Genomic DNA, 20,934 nt, shown 5'->3' with positions numbered 1-20,934 from the left:
GTGCGGCGGAGAGAAAGTGCACGGTGGGCCGGGTGTCCGGGGGCCCAGGACACGGTTTGCCGCCCTGGGCTGTCCCGCGCCGGGTGTACGCGATGTCCCGGAGTGCGGGGCGGCGGGTGCGGGGTCCGGGGGAGAGGAGACCCGGCGGCACTTAGGGATCCCGCCGCCCGGCCCCGGCCCGGTGTGGGGCCCAGGGTTGGGGCTCCGCTGCCGGCCCAACGGAACGCCTGGGACGCTCTGCCGCTGCCGCCACCTGGCGGTGGTGCTGCAGCGGGGGAGAGGGGAGGAAGCCCCGGGCGGGGGCAGCGGGTCGCGCCGAGGGGGGGGAGGGGCCGGGGCCCGAGGGCGAAAGTGGGGGCGGGCGCAGAAGGCGAGGGGGGGCCCCCCACCCCCGACCCCCCGGCGGGCGGGACAAAAGAAGAAGCAAAAGCCTACAGCACCCGGTATTCCCAGGCGGTCTCCCATCCAAGTACTAACCGGGCCCGACCCTGCTTAGCTTCCCAGACCAGACGAGATCGGGCACGTTCAGGGTGCTATGGCCCTAGACGGCAGCGGCCGTCCCCGGACGCCTCGAGAGGCCCAGCTGCTACGCGGCCCTCCCGGCCCAGCGCCCCCCACCCGACCCCGCGCCCTCCTGCTGCCCAGTAGCCTTCAGAGCCTCGCTCTCTAGCTGCTACATACACACCAAACACTCAACACTTTGCCACAAACACATACACCTATGACAACAAAAATCAAGCACTCAATAGCACATCTATTCAAAGCACGGAGGACACAAACGGGAGGACAACGTGTGACTTGTCAGATTCTACAGACGTCAGGAGCCCACATGAAGGCTCAGGGAAATATTCCAAAGGAGTGTGACGTGGCTCACAGCTCCTTGGACATGAGCAGACTGGCTTCGGCGGACGGCAGCTCTTACATTTTCACAGTGGAGCAGCCGGAAAAGTAGAAAGTTCCTTCCTCGCCTTTCCTACTTCATGCAGTGGGAACCAGTCCACGGTTCTATGGTGCATGGCTACGATTATTCTGTGGGATCCTGCAAAGAAGAAATGCTGTTGGCGTCTTTGGGGACTGGGAATTTGGGTGTGAGAGGAAGAGGTGAAATCGATCAAGTCATGTAAAAAAACTCTCAGTTCTCAGTTTGAACTTGGATTATCAGTGGAAACTCAATGTGTTTTCCTGTATTTTTTTTTTCTTTTCTTCCTTTATTTATTTTTTTTTTTCCCCATGGAAAGTGCCGAGACATAGGTGCGAACTCAACAGTAGGGCATTTCACCAGCATCTAGATCGTGGTCTCTGCCAACCATCGTTACTAAACGGTCCTAAGACTTACTGGAGACATAGGCTGACTTGAAGTCTGGGGCGGGAAACGGACGCTTCTTATCCTGGGAAGCGTGGATGCTATGATATCCAACAGGACGAGGGTCACGTCAAAAGACACAGGAACCAGAATGAGTAGACTCCCGATTGCCAGACACCGGACGGTTTGATCGCCAGTAAGTCTAATAATTGCAAGATATTGAAACACATTAAATACGTTTAAATCCGCGATGAAACCCCTCACAATGCAAAAATAACTCGGGTCACTGCGGACAGCGGTAGGAAACAAAGGGAAACGGTGACAACCGGGGCTGCCCCCGACTAGTCGCGATGTATGGACACTCTTTCAAAAGACATCTCAACCCCTCACAAGGTATGGACTGTATTTGGACTCGATTCAAAGAAACTGGAATGAGCGTGTGTGTCTCAGGGAAACGCAAACATTGAGTACTTGCTGTTATCTCTAACACGGTGAAATTTTTACATGGACTAATGTGGCTGTGAGTACACTGAAAGAGGGAAGAAAGCCTCTACCTTTGATAGAAACATATTGACTTTTTATCGATGGAGGGATATTATTAAGGGGATCATGAACTTAAGGTAGGAGGGGTATAAAGGAAACAAGATCTGGCCAGGGGTTGGTGATTTCTTGAGTCAGAGGAGTGCGAGAGTATTCTACTATTCTTTCCGATTTTGCTTCTATTTCAAATTTTCCATAATGAAACGTTTCCAAGGATACCATGAACAGGGTCAAAAACAAGCTGCAAACAGGACAAGGTATCTGTTGCACATATAATTGGCAAAATATTACTGTTACAGGATATCTACGTTTAATATGCTTAATACGCCTTTGGCCCCGTGTCCTCATTATTAGTCAAGGAAATACAGAATAAAAAATGAAGCCAGATATAGTTTCCAACTCACCAGATTGAGGAAACTTAAGAAACTGATCACTGTGTTGGCTTTGAGGAAAACTCTTGCACACACCCTGCTGATATGGGAGGCGAAATTATAGAACCATTTGGAAAGCAATGTAGCATAAATGGATATGAATAAACGCTGGCATAATTCAGGAGCAAGCATATTCTCTGAGTAGCACGTACCAGAGAGAAGATAGGGCACATGTGACCAGGAAGCATCTAGGGTAATCCTCACGGGAGCCCCTTGTACACGGACCTAGTCAAAGATCGCATAAAGATACTTCGACTGATTCGTGCAGTGCCATTCTCTAGCAGCGCTGATGAACTGCAGCTTCCTGTGTAAGCGAGGAGTATTCTCCAAACAGAAGGTTTCCCCTGGCACACAAGTTGCCCAGAAGGAATCCAGAATGGTTCCACATGTATTCTATAAACTGTGAAATTAACAAACTACCTCAATGAGATAGTCCTATAACAGAGAGCAAAAACTTTCAAAGGAAAAGCAAGGAAAAGGATGACAGTCGAGATGGGATTTGTTTGGGAGAAGCGTTTTTGTGGTTCCACGCCTTGGGACAAAGATACACAGCGGCTTCCCACATATGCATCAACTCCCATTTTTATAAGGTGAGTGGAGGGGTTTTGGTACGGTTAATTCGATTTAATATAATAGTCATAATGATAATCATGATCATGATCATCATTCTTTAACATATCCCTTTCCCAAATTAAAAGAAAAAGAGAAAGAAGCAGATAGTAAGTTTCTAGTTATAAACCCTGTTTAAATGGGATTATTTATTAATGTGGGGGAAATGATTAGTTTGGGGACTCTGTGTCCGTCTATCGAGGACTACGGGGTAGCCTCTCCATCGATTGGAGCCATCATGTACGTTTTTGCTAAGTTTTCCATCTAAGTTGGCACCTTTGCCCCGTAGGTGCTGTGTGGATTTTCTGTGACTTTGAATGTTATCCTTTTCAAGAATTGCATTCATTATTGTGTATTTGCGAGGAAATAAGAAATATCGAAACTATCGATCGAATGTTGATTTCATCTAGAGCTATCTTGCTGGACTCACCTAGGATTTCTACAGGTCTCCCGCGCATAGGGGCAAACATTCTCTTTTGAGAACCGTAGGAGGTGAGGAAAATGAAGAAAGGTGATTTTCCTTTCCCATATATTGTTAGTGTTTTCCCTTGTTGTAGTATGTTTTTGGAGCATCTCTTGCAGTATCGAACAGAAGGATTTCCTATCGACACCCTGGTCTTGCTCGTGACTGTCCAAAGAATGCTTCTACTTCTTAATCCTTCAGAATATGTTCTAAAGATTTAGACGTTTGAAAAGTGTTTCTAGATGTCTTCGCCTCTGGATTCCTGAATTATGTTACCGTGAACGAATAGCCAGCTGTTTAGATTCTCTTCTTCTGCATATGTGGATAGGGTCCAATTTTTCCTGTCCTAGGGTGGTAACGTGGTCATCTCCTTGGACAACTTTAGACTGTGTCCTGAATTCAGAGCCGGTCGGTCAGAAGTTCCGGAGGCCCGGGCCTGCGGCAGGTGTGTGAGGGGCGGCAGCCTCGGGGACTGAGCCTCCACATCTGCAATCTGACCCTCTCTCCAGGGGCCACGGGGCGGGGTCCGGGCCGGCCGGGGGCGGGAGCCGGGGCGGGCGCGGAGGGCGAAGGCCCCCCCTCCCCTTCCCAGCCCAGGGGGGCGGGGCAGAAAGAGAGGCAGAGCAAAAAGCCTAGGGCTTTCCCGGGATTCCCAGGCGGTCTCCCATCCAAGTACTAACCGGGCCCGACCCTGCTTAGCTTCCGAGGTGAGACGAGATCGGGCGCGTTCAGGGCGGTCTGGCCGTAGACGAGGGCGGCCGCCCCCGGACGCCTCAAGAGGCCGATCTGCTGCGACGCGTCCCTCCCTGCGCAGTCGGGTCCCTCCCGCCGCCCTGGCCCTTCGCTAGCCCACCTGCCCTTATCGGGGTGGGGGTGGGGGGCCAGGCGGAGCCTGACGGGTCTCGCGCGCGCACCCCCCCACCCCCACCCAAACCACGGACGCACCGCCGTCCCACACCCCGAGGAGCAGACCCACGGGCACGCGCGCAGGGACAGGCTTCCACGCGTGGGGGCGGAGGGCCGGAGCCGGAGAGTGCGCGAGAGAGGGCCCTCCGCCGGCCCACGCGAGGGCACGGTGGGGAGGGGCTTTGGGGCGGGGCCGGGAGGAGGAGGCAGGGCCGCGCCTGCCGCTGGTCCGTCACCCGGAGGTCCTGAAGATCTGCAGTGTCCCCCCCCCACCCCGCCACCCCACCCCCGTCTGGGGAGGACCGTTCTGCCCCGATTCCCCTCAGGGCCTGCGTGTGGCAGCAGCCCCCGCGCGGGGGCGGGGGGCTGCGCGGGGGGCCGGAGCCGGCTATCCTGTGGCCCGGTGGGGTGGGGTTTGGGGTGTGTAGCCAGGGGTCCAGGGGCCGGTGGGTGGTTTGGGTTTGGGTGCGTGCGCTCCGTGTGCTGTTGTGTGTCCTCTCTGCCCAGGGGGCCAGCGAGTCGCCCTGTGCGGCGCGCCGGTGTGTCTCTCGGAGCCCCGTCGGCGGCGAGGAGCCCGCCCGGCGTGAGGCCCGGGCCCGAGGCCCGGGTGTGCGGCGGAGAGAAAGTGCACGGTGGGCCGGGTGTCCGGGGGCCCAGGACACGGTTTGCCGCCCTGGGCTGTCCCGCGCCGGGTGTACGCGATGTCCCGGAGTGCGGGGCGGCGGGTGCGGGGTCCGGGGGAGAGGAGACCCGGCGGCACTTAGGGATCCCGCCGCCCGGCCCCGGCCCGGTGTGGGGCCCAGGGTTGGGGCTCCGCTGCCGGCCCAACGGAACGCCTGGGACGCTCTGCCGCTGCCGCCACCTGGCGGTGGTGCTGCAGCGGGGGAGAGGGGAGGAAGCCCCGGGCGGGGGCAGCGGGTCGCGCCGAGGGGGGGGAGGGGCCGGGGCCCGAGGGCGAAAGTGGGGGCGGGCGCAGAAGGCGAGGGGGGGCCCCCCACCCCCGACCCCCCGGCGGGCGGGACAAAAGAAGAAGCAAAAGCCTACAGCACCCGGTATTCCCAGGCGGTCTCCCATCCAAGTACTAACCGGGCCCGACCCTGCTTAGCTTCCCAGACCAGACGAGATCGGGCACGTTCAGGGTGCTATGGCCCTAGACGGCAGCGGCCGTCCCCGGACGCCTCGAGAGGCCCAGCTGCTACGCGGCCCTCCCGGCCCAGCGCCCCCCACCCGACCCCGCGCCCTCCTGCTGCCCAGTAGCCTTCAGAGCCTCGCTCTCTAGCTGCTACATACACACCAAACACTCAACACTTTGCCACAAACACATACACCTATGACAACAAAAATCAAGCACTCAATAGCACATCTATTCAAAGCACGGAGGACACAAACGGGAGGACAACGTGTGACTTGTCAGATTCTACAGACGTCAGGAGCCCACATGAAGGCTCAGGGAAATATTCCAAAGGAGTGTGACGTGGCTCACAGCTCCTTGGACATGAGCAGACTGGCTTCGGCGGACGGCAGCTCTTACATTTTCACAGTGGAGCAGCCGGAAAAGTAGAAAGTTCCTTCCTCGCCTTTCCTACTTCATGCAGTGGGAACCAGTCCACGGTTCTATGGTGCATGGCTACGATTATTCTGTGGGATCCTGCAAAGAAGAAATGCTGTTGGCGTCTTTGGGGACTGGGAATTTGGGTGTGAGAGGAAGAGGTGAAATCGATCAAGTCATGTAAAAAAACTCTCAGTTCTCAGTTTGAACTTGGATTATCAGTGGAAACTCAATGTGTTTTCCTGTATTTTTTTTGTCTTTTCTTCCTTTATTTTTTTTTTTTTCCCCATGGAAAGTGCCGAGACATAGGTGCGAACTCAACAGTAGGGCATTTCACCAGCATCTAGATCGTGGTCTCTGCCAACCATCGTTACTAAACGGTCCTAAGACTTACTGGAGACATAGGCTGACTTGAAGTCTGGGGCGCGAAACGGACGCTTCTTATCCTGGGAAGCGTGGATGCTATGATATCCAACAGGACGAGGGTCACGTCAAAAGACACAGGAACCAGAATGAGTAGACTCCCGATTGCCAGACACCGGACGGTTTGATCGCCAGTAAGTCTAATAATTGCAAGATATTGAAACACATTAAATACGTTTAAATCCGCGATGAAACCCCTCACAATGCAAAAATAACTCGGGTCACTGCGGACAGCGGTAGGAAACAAAGGGAAACGGTGACAACCGGGGCTGCCCCCGACTAGTCGCGATGTATGGACACTCTTTCAAAAGACATCTCAACCCCTCACAAGGTATGGACTGTATTTGGACTCGATTCAAAGAAACTGGAATGAGCGTGTGTGTCTCAGGGAAACGCAAACATTGAGTACTTGCTGTTATCTCTAACACGGTGAAATTTTTACATGGAATAATGTGGCTGTGAGTACACTGTAAGAGGGAAGAAAGCCTCTACCTTTGATAGAAACATATTGACTTTTTATCGATGGAGGGATATTATTAAGGGGATCATGAACTTAAGGTAGGAGGGGTATAAAGGAAACAAGATCTGGCCAGGGGTTGGTGATTTCTTGAGTCAGAGGAGTGCGAGAGTATTCTACTATTCTTTCCGATTTTGCTTCTATTTCAAATTTTCCATAATGAAACGTTTCCAAGGATACCATGAACAGGGTCAAAAACAAGCTGCAAACAGGACAAGGTATCTGTTGCACATATAATTGGCAAAATATTACTGTTACAGGATATCTACGTTTAATATGCTTAATACGCCTTTGGCCCCGTGTCCTCATTATTAGTCAAGGAAATACAGAATAAAAAATGAAGCCAGATATAGTTTCCAACTCACCAGATTGAGGAAACTTAAGAAACTGATCACTGTGTTGGCTTTGAGGAAAACTCTTGCACACACCCTGCTGATATGGGAGGCGAAATTATAGAACCATTTGGAAAGCAATGTAGCATAAATGGATATGAATAAACGCTGGCATAATTCAGGAGCAAGCATATTCTCTGAGTAGCACGTACCAGAGAGAAGATAGGGCACATGTGACCAGGAAGCATCTAGGGTAATCCTCACGGGAGCCCCTTGTACACGGACCTAGTCAAAGATCGCATAAAGATACTTCGACTGATTCGTGCAGTGCCATTCTCTAGCAGCGCTGATGAACTGCAGCTTCCTGTGTAAGCGAGGAGTATTCTCCAAACAGAAGGTTTCCCCTGGCACACAAGTTGCCCAGAAGGAATCCAGAATGGTTCCACATGTATTCTATAAACTGTGAAATTAACAAACTACCTCAATGAGATAGTCCTATAACAGAGAGCAAAAACTTTCAAAGGAAAAGCAAGGAAAAGGATGACAGTCGAGATGGGATTTGTTTGGGAGAAGCGTTTTTGTGGTTCCACGCCTTGAGACAAAGATACACAGCGGCTTCCCACATATGCATCAACTCCCATTTTTATAAGGTGAGTGGTGGGGTTTTGGTACGGTTAATTCGATTTAATATAATAGTCATAATGATAATCATGATCATGATCATCATTCTTTAACATATCCCTTTCCCAAATTAAAAGAAAAAGAGAAAGAAGCAGATTGTAAGTTTCTAGTTATAAACCCTGTTTAAATGGGATTATTTATTAATGTGGGGGAAATGATTAGTTTGGGGACTCTGTGTCCGTCTATCGAGGACTACGGGGTAGCCTCTCCATCGATTGGAGCCATCATGTACGTTTTTGCTAAGTTTTCCATCTAAGTTGGCACCTTTGCCCCGTAGGTGCTGTGTGGATTTTCTGTGACTTTGAATGTTATCCTTTTCAAGAATTGCATTCATTATTGTGTATTTGCGAGGAAATAAGAAATATCGAAACTATCGATCGAATGTTGATTTCATCTAGAGCTATCTTGCTGGACTCACCTAGGATTTCTACAGGTCTCCCGCGCATAGGGGCAAACATTCTCTTTTGAGAACCGTAGGAGGTGAGGAAAATGAAGAAAGGTGATTTTCCTTTCCCATATATTGTTAGTGTTTTCCCTTGTTGTAGTATGTTTTTGGAGCATCTCTTGCAGTATCGAACAGAAGGATTTCCTATCGACACCCTGGTCTTGCTCGTGACTGTCCAAAGAATGCTTCTACTTCTTAATCCTTCAGAATATGTTCTAAAGATTTAGACGTTTGAAAAGTGTTTCTAGATGTCTTCGCCTCTGGATTCCTGAATTATGTTACCGTGAACGAATAGCCAGCTGTTTAGATTCTCTTCTTCTGCATATGTGGATAGGGTCCAATTTTTCCTGTCCTAGGGTGGTAACGTGGTCATCTCCTTGGACAACTTTAGACTGTGTCCTGAATTCAGAGCCGGTCGGTCAGAAGTTCCGGAGGCCCGGACCTGCGGCAGGTGTGTGAGGGGCGACAGCCTCGGGGACTGAGCCTCCACATCTCCAATCTGACCCTGTCTCCAGGGGCCACGGGGCAGGGTCCGGGCCGGCCGGGGGCGGAGCCGGGCCGGGCGCGGAGGGCGAAGGCCCCCCCCTCCCCTTCCCAGCCCAGGGGGGCGGGACAGAAAAAGAAGCAGAGCAAAAAGCCTACGGCACCCGGGATTCCCAGGCGGTCTCCCATCCAAGTACTAACCGGGCCCGACCCTGCTTAGCTTCCGAGGTGAGACGAGATCGGGCGCGTTCAGGGCGGTCTGGCCGTAGACGAGGGCGGCCGCCCCCGGACGCCTCAAGAGGCCGATCTGCTGCGACGCGTCCCTCCCTGCGCAGTCGGGTCCCTCCCGCCGCCCTGGCCCTTCGCTAGCCCACCTGCCCTTATCGGGGTGGGGGTGGGGGGCCAGGCGGAGCCTGACGGGTCTCGCGCGCGCACCCCCCCACCCCCACCCAAACCACGGACGCACCGCCGTCCCACACCCCGAGGAGCAGACCCACGGGCACGCGCGCAGGGACAGGCTTCCACGCGTGGGGGCGGAGGGCCGGAGCCGGAGAGTGCGCGAGAGAGGGCCCTCCGCCGGCCCACGCGAGGGCACGGTGGGGAGGGGCTTTGGGGCGGGGCCGGGAGGAGGAGGCAGGGCCGCGCCTGCCGCTGGTCCGTCACCCGGAGGTCCTGAAGATCTGCAGTGTCCCCCCCCCCACCCCGCCACCCCACCCCCGTCTGGGGAGGACCGTTCTGCCCCGATTCCCCTCAGGGCCTGCGTGTGGCAGCAGCCCCCGCGCGGGGGCGGGGGGCTGCGCGGGGGGCCGGAGCCGGCTATCCTGTGGCCCGGTGGGGTGGGGTTTGGGGTGTGTAGCCAGGGGTCCAGGGGCCGGTGGGTGGTTTGGGTTTGGGTGCGTGCGCTCCGTGTGCTGTTGTGTGTCCTCTCTGCCCAGGGGGCCAGCGAGTCGCCCTGTGCGGCGCGCCGGTGTGTCTCTCGGAGCCCCGTCGGCGGCGAGGAGCCCGCCCGGCGTGAGGCCCGGGCCCGAGGCCCGGGTGTGCGGCGGAGAGAAAGTGCACGGTGGGCCGGGTGTCCGGGGGCCCAGGACACGGTTTGCCGCCCTGGGCTGTCCCGCGCCGGGTGTACGCGATGTCCCGGAGTGCGGGGCGGCGGGTGCGGGGTCCGGGGGAGAGGAGACCCGGCGGCACTTAGGGATCCCGCCGCCCGGCCCCGGCCCGGTGTGGGGCCCAGGGTTGGGGCTCCGCTGCCGGCCCAACGGAACGCCTGGGACGCTCTGCCGCTGCCGCCACCTGGCGGTGGTGCTGCAGCGGGGGAGAGGGGAGGAAGCCCCGGGCGGGGGCAGCGGGTCGCGCCGAGGGGGGGGAGGGGCCGGGGCCCGAGGGCGAAAGTGGGGGCGGGCGCAGAAGGCGAGGGGGGGCCCCCCACCCCCGACCCCCCGGCGGGCGGGACAAAAGAAGAAGCAAAAGCCTACAGCACCCGGTATTCCCAGGCGGTCTCCCATCCAAGTACTAACCGGGCCCGACCCTGCTTAGCTTCCCAGACCAGACGAGATCGGGCACGTTCAGGGTGCTATGGCCCTAGACGGCAGCGGCCGTCCCCGGACGCCTCGAGAGGCCCAGCTGCTACGCGGCCCTCCCGGCCCAGCGCCCCCCACCCGACCCCGCGCCCTCCTGCTGCCCAGTAGCCTTCAGAGCCTCGCTCTCTAGCTGCTACATACACACCAAACACTCAACACTTTGCCACAAACACATACACCTATGACAACAAAAATCAAGCACTCAATAGCACATCTATTCAAAGCACGGAGGACACAAACGGGAGGACAACGTGTGACTTGTCAGATTCTACAGACGTCAGGAGCCCACATGAAGGCTCAGGGAAATATTCCAAAGGAGTGTGACGTGGCTCACAGCTCCTTGGACATGAGCAGACTGGCTTCGGCGGACGGCAGCTCTTACATTTTCACAGTGGAGCAGCCGGAAAAGTAGAAAGTTCCTTCCTCGCCTTTCCTACTTCATGCAGTGGGAACCAGTCCACGGTTCTATGGTGCATGGCTACGATTATTCTGTGGGATCCTGCAAAGAAGAAATGCTGTTGGCGTCTTTGGGGACTGGGAATTTGGGTGTGAGAGGAAGAGGTGAAATCGATCAAGTCATGTAAAAAAACTCTCAGTTCTCAGTTTGAACTTGGATTATCAGTGGAAACTCAATGTGTTTTCCTGTATTTTTTTTGTCTTTTCTTCCTTTATTTTTTTTTTTTTCCCCATGGAAAGTGCCGAGACATAGGTGCGAACTCAACAGTAGGGCATTTCACCAGCATCTAGATCGTGGTCTCTGCCAACCATCGTTACTAAACGGTCCTAAGACTTACTGGAGACATAGGCTGACTTGAAGTCTGGGGCGCGAAACGGACGCTTCTTATCCTGGGAAGCGTGGATGCTATGATATCCAACAGGACGAGGGTCACGTCAAAAGACACAGGAACCAGAATGAGTAGACTCCCGATTGCCAGACACCGGACGGTTTGATCGCCAGTAAGTCTAATAATTGCAAGATATTGAAACACATTAAATACGTTTAAATCCGCGATGAAACCCCTCACAATGCAAAAATAACTCGGGTCACTGCGGACAGCGGTAGGAAACAAAGGGAAACGGTGACAACCGGGGCTGCCCCCGACTAGTCGCGATGTATGGACACTCTTTCAAAAGACATCTCAACCCCTCACAAGGTATGGACTGTATTTGGACTCGATTCAAAGAAACTGGAATGAGCGTGTGTGTCTCAGGGAAACGCAAACATTGAGTACTTGCTGTTATCTCTAACACGGTGAAATTTTTACATGGAATAATGTGGCTGTGAGTACACTGTAAGAGGGAAGAAAGCCTCTACCTTTGATAGAAACATATTGACTTTTTATCGATGGAGGGATATTATTAAGGGGATCATGAACTTAAGGTAGGAGGGGTATAAAGGAAACAAGATCTGGCCAGGGGTTGGTGATTTCTTGAGTCAGAGGAGTGCGAGAGTATTCTACTATTCTTTCCGATTTTGCTTCTATTTCAAATTTTCCATAATGAAACGTTTCCAAGGATACCATGAACAGGGTCAAAAACAAGCTGCAAACAGGACAAGGTATCTGTTGCACATATAATTGGCAAAATATTACTGTTACAGGATATCTACGTTTAATATGCTTAATACGCCTTTGGCCCCGTGTCCTCATTATTAGTCAAGGAAATACAGAATAAAAAATGAAGCCAGATATAGTTTCCAACTCACCAGATTGAGGAAACTTAAGAAACTGATCACTGTGTTGGCTTTGAGGAAAACTCTTGCACACACCCTGCTGATATGGGAGGCGAAATTATAGAACCATTTGGAAAGCAATGTAGCATAAATGGATATGAATAAACGCTGGCATAATTCAGGAGCAAGCATATTCTCTGAGTAGCACGTACCAGAGAGAAGATAGGGCACATGTGACCAGGAAGCATCTAGGGTAATCCTCACGGGAGCCCCTTGTACACGGACCTAGTCAAAGATCGCATAAAGATACTTCGACTGATTCGTGCAGTGCCATTCTCTAGCAGCGCTGATGAACTGCAGCTTCCTGTGTAAGCGAGGAGTATTCTCCAAACAGAAGGTTTCCCCTGGCACACAAGTTGCCCAGAAGGAATCCAGAATGGTTCCACATGTATTCTATAAACTGTGAAATTAACAAACTACCTCAATGAGATAGTCCTATAACAGAGAGCAAAAACTTTCAAAGGAAAAGCAAGGAAAAGGATGACAGTCGAGATGGGATTTGTTTGGGAGAAGCGTTTTTGTGGTTCCACGCCTTGAGACAAAGATACACAGCGGCTTCCCACATATGCATCAACTCCCATTTTTATAAGGTGAGTGGTGGGGTTTTGGTACGGTTAATTCGATTTAATATAATAGTCATAATGATAATCATGATCATGATCATCATTCTTTAACATATCCCTTTCCCAAATTAAAAGAAAAAGAGAAAGAAGCAGATTGTAAGTTTCTAGTTATAAACCCTGTTTAAATGGGATTATTTATTAATGTGGGGGAAATGATTAGTTTGGGGACTCTGTGTCCGTCTATCGAGGACTACGGGGTAGCCTCTCCATCGATTGGAGCCATCATGTACGTTTTTGCTAAGTTTTCCATCTAAGTTGGCACCTTTGCCCCGTAGGTGCTGTGTGGATTTTCTGTGACTTTGAATGTTATCCTTTTCAAGAATTGCATTCATTATTGTGTATTTGCGAGGAAATAAGAAATATCGAAACTATCGATCGAATGTTGATTTCATCTAGAGCTATCTTGCTGGACTCACCTAGGATTTCTACAGGTCTCCCGCGCATAGGGGCAAACATTCTCTTTTGAGAACCGTAGGAGGTGAGGAAAATGAAGAAAGGTGATTTTCCTTTCCCATATATTGTTAGTGTTTTCCCTTGTTGTAGTATGTTTTTGGAGCATCTCTTGCAGTATCGAACAGAAGGATTTCCTATCGACACCCTGGTCTTGCTCGTGACTGTCCAAAGAATGCTTCTACTTCTTAATCCTTCAGAATATGTTCTAAAGATTTAGACGTTTGAAAAGTGTTTCTAGATGTCTTCGCCTCTGGATTCCTGAATTATGTTACCGTGAACGAATAGCCAGCTGTTTAGATTCTCTTCTTCTGCATATGTGGATAGGGTCCAATTTTTCCTGTCCTAGGGTGGTAACGTGGTCATCTCCTTGGACAACTTTAGACTGTGTCCTGAATTCAGAGCCGGTCGGTCAGAAGTTCCGGAGGCCCGGACCTGCGGCAGGTGTGTGAGGGGCGACAGCCTCGGGGACTGAGCCTCCACATCTCCAATCTGACCCTGTCTCCAGGGGCCACGGGGCAGGGTCCGGGCCGGCCGGGGGCGGAGCCGGGCCGGGCGCGGAGGGCGAAGGCCCCCCCCTCCCCTTCCCAGCCCAGGGGGGCGGGACAGAAAAAGAAGCAGAGCAAAAAGCCTACGGCACCCGGGATTCCCAGGCGGTCTCCCATCCAAGTACTAACCGGGCCCGACCCTGCTTAGCTTCCGAGGTGAGACGAGATCGGGCGCGTTCAGGGCGGTCTGGCCGTAGACGAGGGCGGCCGCCCCCGGACGCCTCAAGAGGCCGATCTGCTGCGACGCGTCCCTCCCTGCGCAGTCGGGTCCCTCCCGCCGCCCTGGCCCTTCGCTAGCCCACCTGCCCTTATCGGGGTGGGGGTGGGGGGCCAGGCGGAGCCTGACGGGTCTCGCGCGCGCACCCCCCCCACCCCCACCCAAACCACGGACGCACCGCCGTCCCACACCCCGAGGAGCAGACCCACGGGCACGCGCGCAGGGACAGGCTTCCACGCGTGGGGGCGGAGGGCCGGAGCCGGAGAGTGCGCGAGAGAGGGCCCTCCGCCGGCCCACGCGAGGGCACGGTGGGGAGGGGCTTTGGGGCGGGGCCGGGAGGAGGAGGCAGGGCCGCGCCTGCCGCTGGTCCGTCACCCGGAGGTCCTGAAGATCTGCAGTGTCCCCCCCCCCACCCCGCCACCCCACCCCCGTCTGGGGAGGACCGTTCTGCCCCGATTCCCCTCAGGGCCTGCGTGTGGCAGCAGCCCCCGCGCGGGGGCGGGGGGCTGCGCGGGGGGCCGGAGCCGGCTATCCTGTGGCCCGGTGGGGTGGGGTTTGGGGTGTGTAGCCAGGGGTCCAGGGGCCGGTGGGTGGTTTGGGTTTGGGTGCGTGCGCTCCGTGTGCTGTTGTGTGTCCTCTCTGCCCAGGGGGCCAGCGAGTCGCCCTGTGCGGCGCGCCGGTGTGTCTCTCGGAGCCCCGTCGGCGGCGAGGAGCCCGCCCGGCGTGAGGCCCGGGCCCGAGGCCCGGGTGTGCGGCGGAGAGAAAGTGCACGGTGGGCCGGGTGTCCGGGGGCCCAGGACACGGTTTGCCGCCCTGGGCTGTCCCGCGCCGGGTGTACGCGATGTCCCGGAGTGCGGGGCGGCGGGTGCGGGGTCCGGGGGAGAGGAGACCCGGCGGCACTTAGGGATCCCGCCGCCCGGCCCCGGCCCGGTGTGGGGCCCAGGGTTGGGGCTCCGCTGCCGGCCCAACGGAACGCCTGGGACGCTCTGCCGCTGCCGCCACCTGGCGGTGGTGCTGCAGCGGGGGAGAGGGGAGGAAGCCCCGGGCGGGGGCAGCGGGTCGCGCCGAGGGGGGGGAGGGGCCGGGGCCCGAGGGCGAAAGTGGGGGCGGGCGCAGAAGGCGAGGGGGGGCCCCCCACCCCCGACCCCCCGGCGGGCGGGACAAAAGAAGAAGCAAAAGCCTACAGCACCCGGTATTCCCAGGCGGTCTCCCATCCAAGTACTAACCGGGCCCGACCCTGCTTAGCTTCCCAGACCAGACGAGATCGGGCACGTTCAGGGTGCTATGGCCCTAGACGGCAGCGGCCGTCCCCGGACGCCTCGAGAGGCCCAGCTGCTACGCGGCCCTCCCGGCCCAGCGCCCCCCACCCGACCCCGCGCCCTCCTGCTGCCCAGTAGCCTTCAGAGCCTCGCTCTCTAGCTGCTACATACACACCAAACACTCAACACTTTGCCACAAACACATACACCTATGACAACAAAAATCAAGCACTCAATAGCACATCTATTCAAAGCACGGAGGACACAAACGGGAGGACAACGTGTGACTTGTCAGATTCTACAGACGTCAGGAGCCCACATGAAGGCTCAGGGAAATATTCCAAAGGAGTGTGACGTGGCTCACAGCTCCTTGGACATGAGCAGACTGGCTTCGGCGGACGGCAGCTCTTACATTTTCACAGTGGAGCAGCCGGAAAAGTAGAAAGTTCCTTCCTCGCCTTTCCTACTTCATGCAGTGGGAACCAGTCCACGGTTCTATGGTGCATGGCTACGATTATTCTGTGGGATCCTGCAAAGAAGAAATGCTGTTGGCGTCTTTGGGGACTGGGAATTTGGGTGTGAGAGGAAGAGGTGAAATCGATCAAGTCATGTAAAAAAACTCTCAGTTCTCAGTTTGAACTTGGATTATCAGTGGAAACTCAATGTGTTTTCCTGTATTTTTTTTGTCTTTTCTTCCTTTATTTTTTTTTTTTTTCCCCATGGAAAGTGCCGAGACATAGGTGCGAACTCAACAGTAGGGCATTTCACCAGCATCTAGATCGTGGTCTCTGCCAACCATCGTTACTAAACGGTCCTAAGACTTACTGGAGACATAGGCTGACTTGAAGTCTGGGGCGCGAAACGGACGCTTCTTATCCTGGGAAGCGTGGATGCTATGATATCCAACAGGACGAGGGTCACGTCAAAAGACACAGGAACCAGAATGAGTAGACTCCCGATTGCCAGACACCGGACGGTTTGATCGCCAGTAAGTCTAATAATTGCAAGATATTGAAACACATTAAATACGTTTAAATCCGCGATGAAACCCCTCACAATGCAAAAATAACTCGGGTCACTGCGGACAGCGGTAGGAAACAAAGGGAAACGGTGACAACCGGGGCTGCCCCCGACTAGTCGCGATGTATGGACACTCTTTCAAAAGACATCTCAACCCCTCACAAGGTATGGACTGTATTTGGACTCGATTCAAAGAAACTGGAATGAGCGTGTGTGTCTCAGGGAAACGCAAACATTGAGTACTTGCTGTTATCTCTAACACGGTGAAATTTTTACATGGAATAATGTGGCTGTGAGTACACTGTAAGAGGGAAGAAAGCCTCTACCTTTGATAGAAACATATTGACTTTTTATCGATGGAGGGATATTATTAAGGGGATCATGAACTTAAGGTAGGAGGGGTATAAAGGAAACAAGATCTGGCCAGGGGTTGGTGATTTCTTGAGTCAGAGGAGTGCGAGAGTATTCTACTATTCTTTCCGATTTTGCTTCTATTTCAAATTTTCCATAATGAAACGTTTCCAAGGATACCATGAACAGGGTCAAAAACAAGCTGCAAACAGGACAAGGTATCTGTTGCACATATAATTGGCAAAATATTACTGTTACAGGATATCTACGTTTAATATGCTTAATACGCCTTTGGCCCCGTGTCCTCATTATTAGTCAAGGAAATACAGAATAAAAAATGAAGCCAGATATAGTTTCCAACTCACCAGATTGAGGAAACTTAAGAAACTGATCACTGTGTTGGCTTTGAGGAAAACTCTTGCACACACCCTGCTGATATGGGAGGCGAAATTATAGAACCATTTGGAAAGCAATGTAGCATAAATGGATATGAATAAACGCTGGCATAATTCAGGAGCAAGCATATTCTCTGAGTAGCACGTACCAGAGAGAAGATAGGGCACATGTGACCAGGAAGCATCTAGGGTAATCCTCACGGGAGCCCCTTGTACACGGACCTAGTCAAAGATCGCATAAAGATACTTCGACTGATTCGTGCAGTGCCATTCTCTAGCAGCGCTGATGAACTGCAGCTTCCTGTGTAAGCGAGGAGTATTCTCCAAACAGAAGGTTTCCCCTGGCACACAAGTTGCCCAGAAGGAATCCAGAATGGTTCCACATGTATTCTATAAACTGTGAAATTAACAAACTACCTCAATGAGATAGTCCTATAACAGAGAGCAAAAACTTTCAAAGGAAAAGCAAGGAAAAGGATGACAGTCGAGATGGGATTTGTTTGGGAGAAGCGTTTTTGTGGTTCCACGCCTTGAGACAAAGATACACAGCGGCTTCCCACATATGCATCAACTCCCATTTTTATAAGGTGAGTGGTGGGGTTTTGGTACGGTTAATTCGATTTAATATAATAGTCATAATGATAATCATGATCATGATCATCATTCTTTAACATATCCCTTTCCCAAATTAAAAGAAAAAGAGAAAGAAGCAGATTGTAAGTTTCTAGTTATAAACCCTGTTTAAATGGGATTATTTATTAATGTGGGGGAAATGATTAGTTTGGGGACTCTGTGTCCGTCTATCGAGGACTACGGGGTAGCCTCTCCATCGATTGGAGCCATCATGTACGTTTTTGCTAAGTTTTCCATCTAAGTTGGCACCTTTGCCCCGTAGGTGCTGTGTGGATTTTCTGTGACTTTGAATGTTATCCTTTTCAAGAATTGCATTCATTATTGTGTATTTGCGAGGAAATAAGAAATATCGAAACTATCGATCGAATGTTGATTTCATCTAGAGCTATCTTGCTGGACTCACCTAGGATTTCTACAGGTCTCCCGCGCATAGGGGCAAACATTCTCTTTTGAGAACCGTAGGAGGTGAGGAAAATGAAGAAAGGTGATTTTCCTTTCCCATATATTGTTAGTGTTTTCCCTTGTTGTAGTATGTTTTTGGAGCGTCTCTTGCAGTATCGAACAGAAGGATTTCCTATCGACACCCTGGTCTTGCTCGTGACTGTCCAAAGAATGCTTCTACTTCTTAATCCTTCAGAATATGTTCTAAAGATTTAGACGTTTGAAAAGTGTTTCTAGATGTCTTCGCCTCTGGATTCCTGAATTATGTTACCGTGAACGAATAGCCAGCTGTTTAGATTCTCTTCTTCTGCATATGTGGATAGGGTCCAATTTTTCCTGTCCTAGGGTGGTAACGTGGTCATCTCCTTGGACAACTTTAGACTGTGTCCTGAATTCAGAGCCGGTCGGTCAGAAGTTCCGGAGGCCCGGACCTGCGGCAGGTGTGTGAGGGGCGACAGCCTCGGGGACTGAGCCTCCACATCTCCAATCTGACCCTGTCTCCAGGGGCCACGGGGCAGGGTCCGGGCCGGCCGGGGGCGGAGCCGGGCCGGGCGCGGAGGGCGAAGGCCCCCCCCTCCCCTTCCCAGCCCAGGGGGGCGGGACAGAAAAAGAAGCAGAGCAAAAAGCCTACGGCACCCGGGATTCCCAGGCGGTCTCCCATCCAAGTACTAACCGGGCCCGACCCTGCTTAGCTTCCGAGGTGAGACGAGATCGGGCGCGTTCAGGGCGGTCTGGCCGTAGACGAGGGCGGCCGCCCCCGGACGCCTCAAGAGGCCGATCTGCTGCGACGCGTCCCTCCCTGCGCAGTCGGGTCCCTCCCGCCGCCCTGGCCCTTCGCTAGCCCACCTGCCCTTATCGGGGTGGGGGTGGGGGGCCAGGCGGAGCCTGACGGGTCTCGCGCGCGCACCCCCCCACCCCCACCCAAACCACGGACGCACCGCCGTCCCACACCCCGAGGAGCAGACCCACGGGCACGCGCGCAGGGACAGGCTTCCACGCGTGGGGGCGGAGGGCCGGAGCCGGAGAGTGCGCGAGAGAGGGCCCTCCGCCGGCCCACGCGAGGGCACGGTGGGGAGGGGCTTTGGGGCGGGGCCGGGAGGAGGAGGCAGGGCCGCGCCTGCCGCTGGTCCGTCACCCGGAGGTCCTGAAGATCTGCAGTGTCCCCCCCCCCACCCCGCCACCCCACCCCCGTCTGGGGAGGACCGTTCTGCCCCGATTCCCCTCAGGGCCTGCGTGTGGCAGCAGCCCCCGCGCGGGGGCGGGGGGCTGCGCGGGGGGCCGGAGCCGGCTATCCTGTGGCCCGGTGGGGTGGGGTTTGGGGTGTGTAGCCAGGGGTCCAGGGGCCGGTGGGTGGTTTGGGTTTGGGTGCGTGCGCTCCGTGTGCTGTTGTGTGTCCTCTCTGCCCAGGGGGCCAGCGAGTCGCCCTGTGCGGCGCGCCGGTGTGTCTCTCGGAGCCCCGTCGGCGGCGAGGAGCCCGCCCGGCGTGAGGCCCGGGCCCGAGGCCCGGGTGTGCGGCGGAGAGAAAGTGCACGGTGGGCCGGGTGTCCGGGGGCCCAGGACACGGTTTGCCGCCCTGGGCTGTCCCGCGCCGGGTGTACGCGATGTCCCGGAGTGCGGGGCGGCGGGTGCGGGGTCCGGGGGAGAGGAGACCCGGCGGCACTTAGGGATCCCGCCGCCCGGCCCCGGCCCGGTGTGGGGCCCAGGGTTGGGGCTCCGCTGCCGGCCCAACGGAACGCCTGGGACGCTCTGCCGCTGCCGCCACCTGGCGGTGGTGCTGCAGCGGGGGAGAGGGGAGGAAGCCCCGGGCGGGGGCAGCGGGTCGCGCCGAGGGGGGGGAGGGGCCGGGGCCCGAGGGCGAAAGTGGGGGCGGGCGCAGAAGGCGAGGGGGGGCCCCCCACCCCCGACCCCCCGGCGGGCGGGACAAAAGAAGAAGCAAAAGCCTACAGCACCCGGTATTCCCAGGCGGTCTCCCATCCAAGTACTAACCGGGCCCGACCCTGCTTAGCTTCCCAGACCAGACGAGATCGGGCACGTTCAGGGTGCTATGGCCCTAGACGGCAGCGGCCGTCCCCGGACGCCTCGAGAGGCCCAGCTGCTACGCGGCCCTCCCGGCCCAGCGCCCCCCACCCGACCCCGCGCCCTCCTGCTGCCCAGTAGCCTTCAGAGCCTCGCTCTCTAGCTGCTACATACACACCAAACACTCAACACTTTGCCACAAACACATACACCTATGACAACAAAAATCAAGCACTCAATAGCACATCTATTCAAAGCACGGAGGACACAAACGGGAGGACAACGTGTGACTTGTCAGATTCTACAGACGTCAGGAGCCCACATGAAGGCTCAGGGAAATATTCCAAAGGAGTGTGACGTGGCTCACAGCTCCTTGGACATGAGCAGACTGGCTTCGGCGGACGGCAGCTCTTACATTTTCACAGTGGAGCAGCCGGAAAAGTAGAAAGTTCCTTCCTCGCCTTTCCTACTTCATGCAGTGGGAACCAGTCCACGGTTCTATGGTGCATGGCTACGATTATTCTGTGGGATCCTGCAAAGAAGAAATGCTGTTGGCGTCTTTGGGGACTGGGAATTTGGGTGTGAGAGGAAGAGGTGAAATCGATCAAGTCATGTAAAAAAACTCTCAGTTCTCAGTTTGAACTTGGATTATCAGTGGAAACTCAATGTGTTTTCCTGTATTTTTTTTGTCTTTTCTTCCTTTATTTTTTTTTTTTTTCCCCATGGAAAGTGCCGAGACATAGGTGCGAACTCAACAGTAGGGCATTTCACCAGCATCTAGATCGTGGTCTCTGCCAACCATCGTTACTAAACGGTCCTAAGACTTACTGGAGACATAGGCTGACTTGAAGTCTGGGGCGGGAAACGGACGCTTCTTATCCTGGGAAGCGTGGATGCTATGATATCCAACAGGACGAGGGTCACGTCAAAAGACACAGGAACCAGAATGAGTAGACTCCCGATTGCCAGACACCGGACGGTTTGATCGCC

The 20,934-nt window shown here is 54.7% G+C and overlaps 3 non-coding genes and 6 pseudogenes across 3 annotated transcripts; all 9 read right to left on the bottom strand.

Moving 5' to 3' along the window:
• Positions 1 to 428: 428 nt before the first annotated feature.
• Positions 429 to 547, bottom strand: LOC123627813 (annotated as a pseudogene).
• Positions 548 to 3,975: 3,428 nt separating this feature from the next.
• On the bottom strand, positions 3,976 to 4,096 carry LOC123627847 (annotated as a pseudogene).
• Positions 4,097 to 5,289: 1,193 nt separating this feature from the next.
• Positions 5,290 to 5,408, bottom strand: LOC123627812 (annotated as a pseudogene).
• A 3,426-nt stretch (positions 5,409 to 8,834) lies between these two features.
• Positions 8,835 to 8,953, bottom strand: LOC123627940. The gene has a single exon (XR_006731549.1). It is a non-coding gene; the product is annotated as a 5S ribosomal RNA (ribosomal RNA).
• A 1,194-nt stretch (positions 8,954 to 10,147) lies between these two features.
• Positions 10,148 to 10,266, bottom strand: LOC123627811 (annotated as a pseudogene).
• Positions 10,267 to 13,692: 3,426 nt separating this feature from the next.
• On the bottom strand, positions 13,693 to 13,811 carry LOC123627939. Its single transcript, XR_006731548.1, has one exon. It is a non-coding gene; the product is annotated as a 5S ribosomal RNA (ribosomal RNA).
• A 1,195-nt stretch (positions 13,812 to 15,006) lies between these two features.
• Positions 15,007 to 15,125, bottom strand: LOC123627810 (annotated as a pseudogene).
• Positions 15,126 to 18,552: 3,427 nt separating this feature from the next.
• LOC123627938 lies at positions 18,553 to 18,671 on the bottom strand. The gene has a single exon (XR_006731547.1). It is a non-coding gene; the product is annotated as a 5S ribosomal RNA (ribosomal RNA).
• Positions 18,672 to 19,865: 1,194 nt separating this feature from the next.
• Positions 19,866 to 19,984, bottom strand: LOC123627809 (annotated as a pseudogene).
• Between the last annotated feature and the right edge of the window lie 950 nt (positions 19,985 to 20,934).

This window comes from Lemur catta, chromosome 27 (genome assembly GCF_020740605.2).
Source record: "Lemur catta isolate mLemCat1 chromosome 27, mLemCat1.pri, whole genome shotgun sequence".
NCBI lineage: Eukaryota > Metazoa > Chordata > Mammalia > Primates > Lemuridae > Lemur > Lemur catta.
This window is presented reverse-complemented; position numbering and strand designations above follow the sequence as displayed.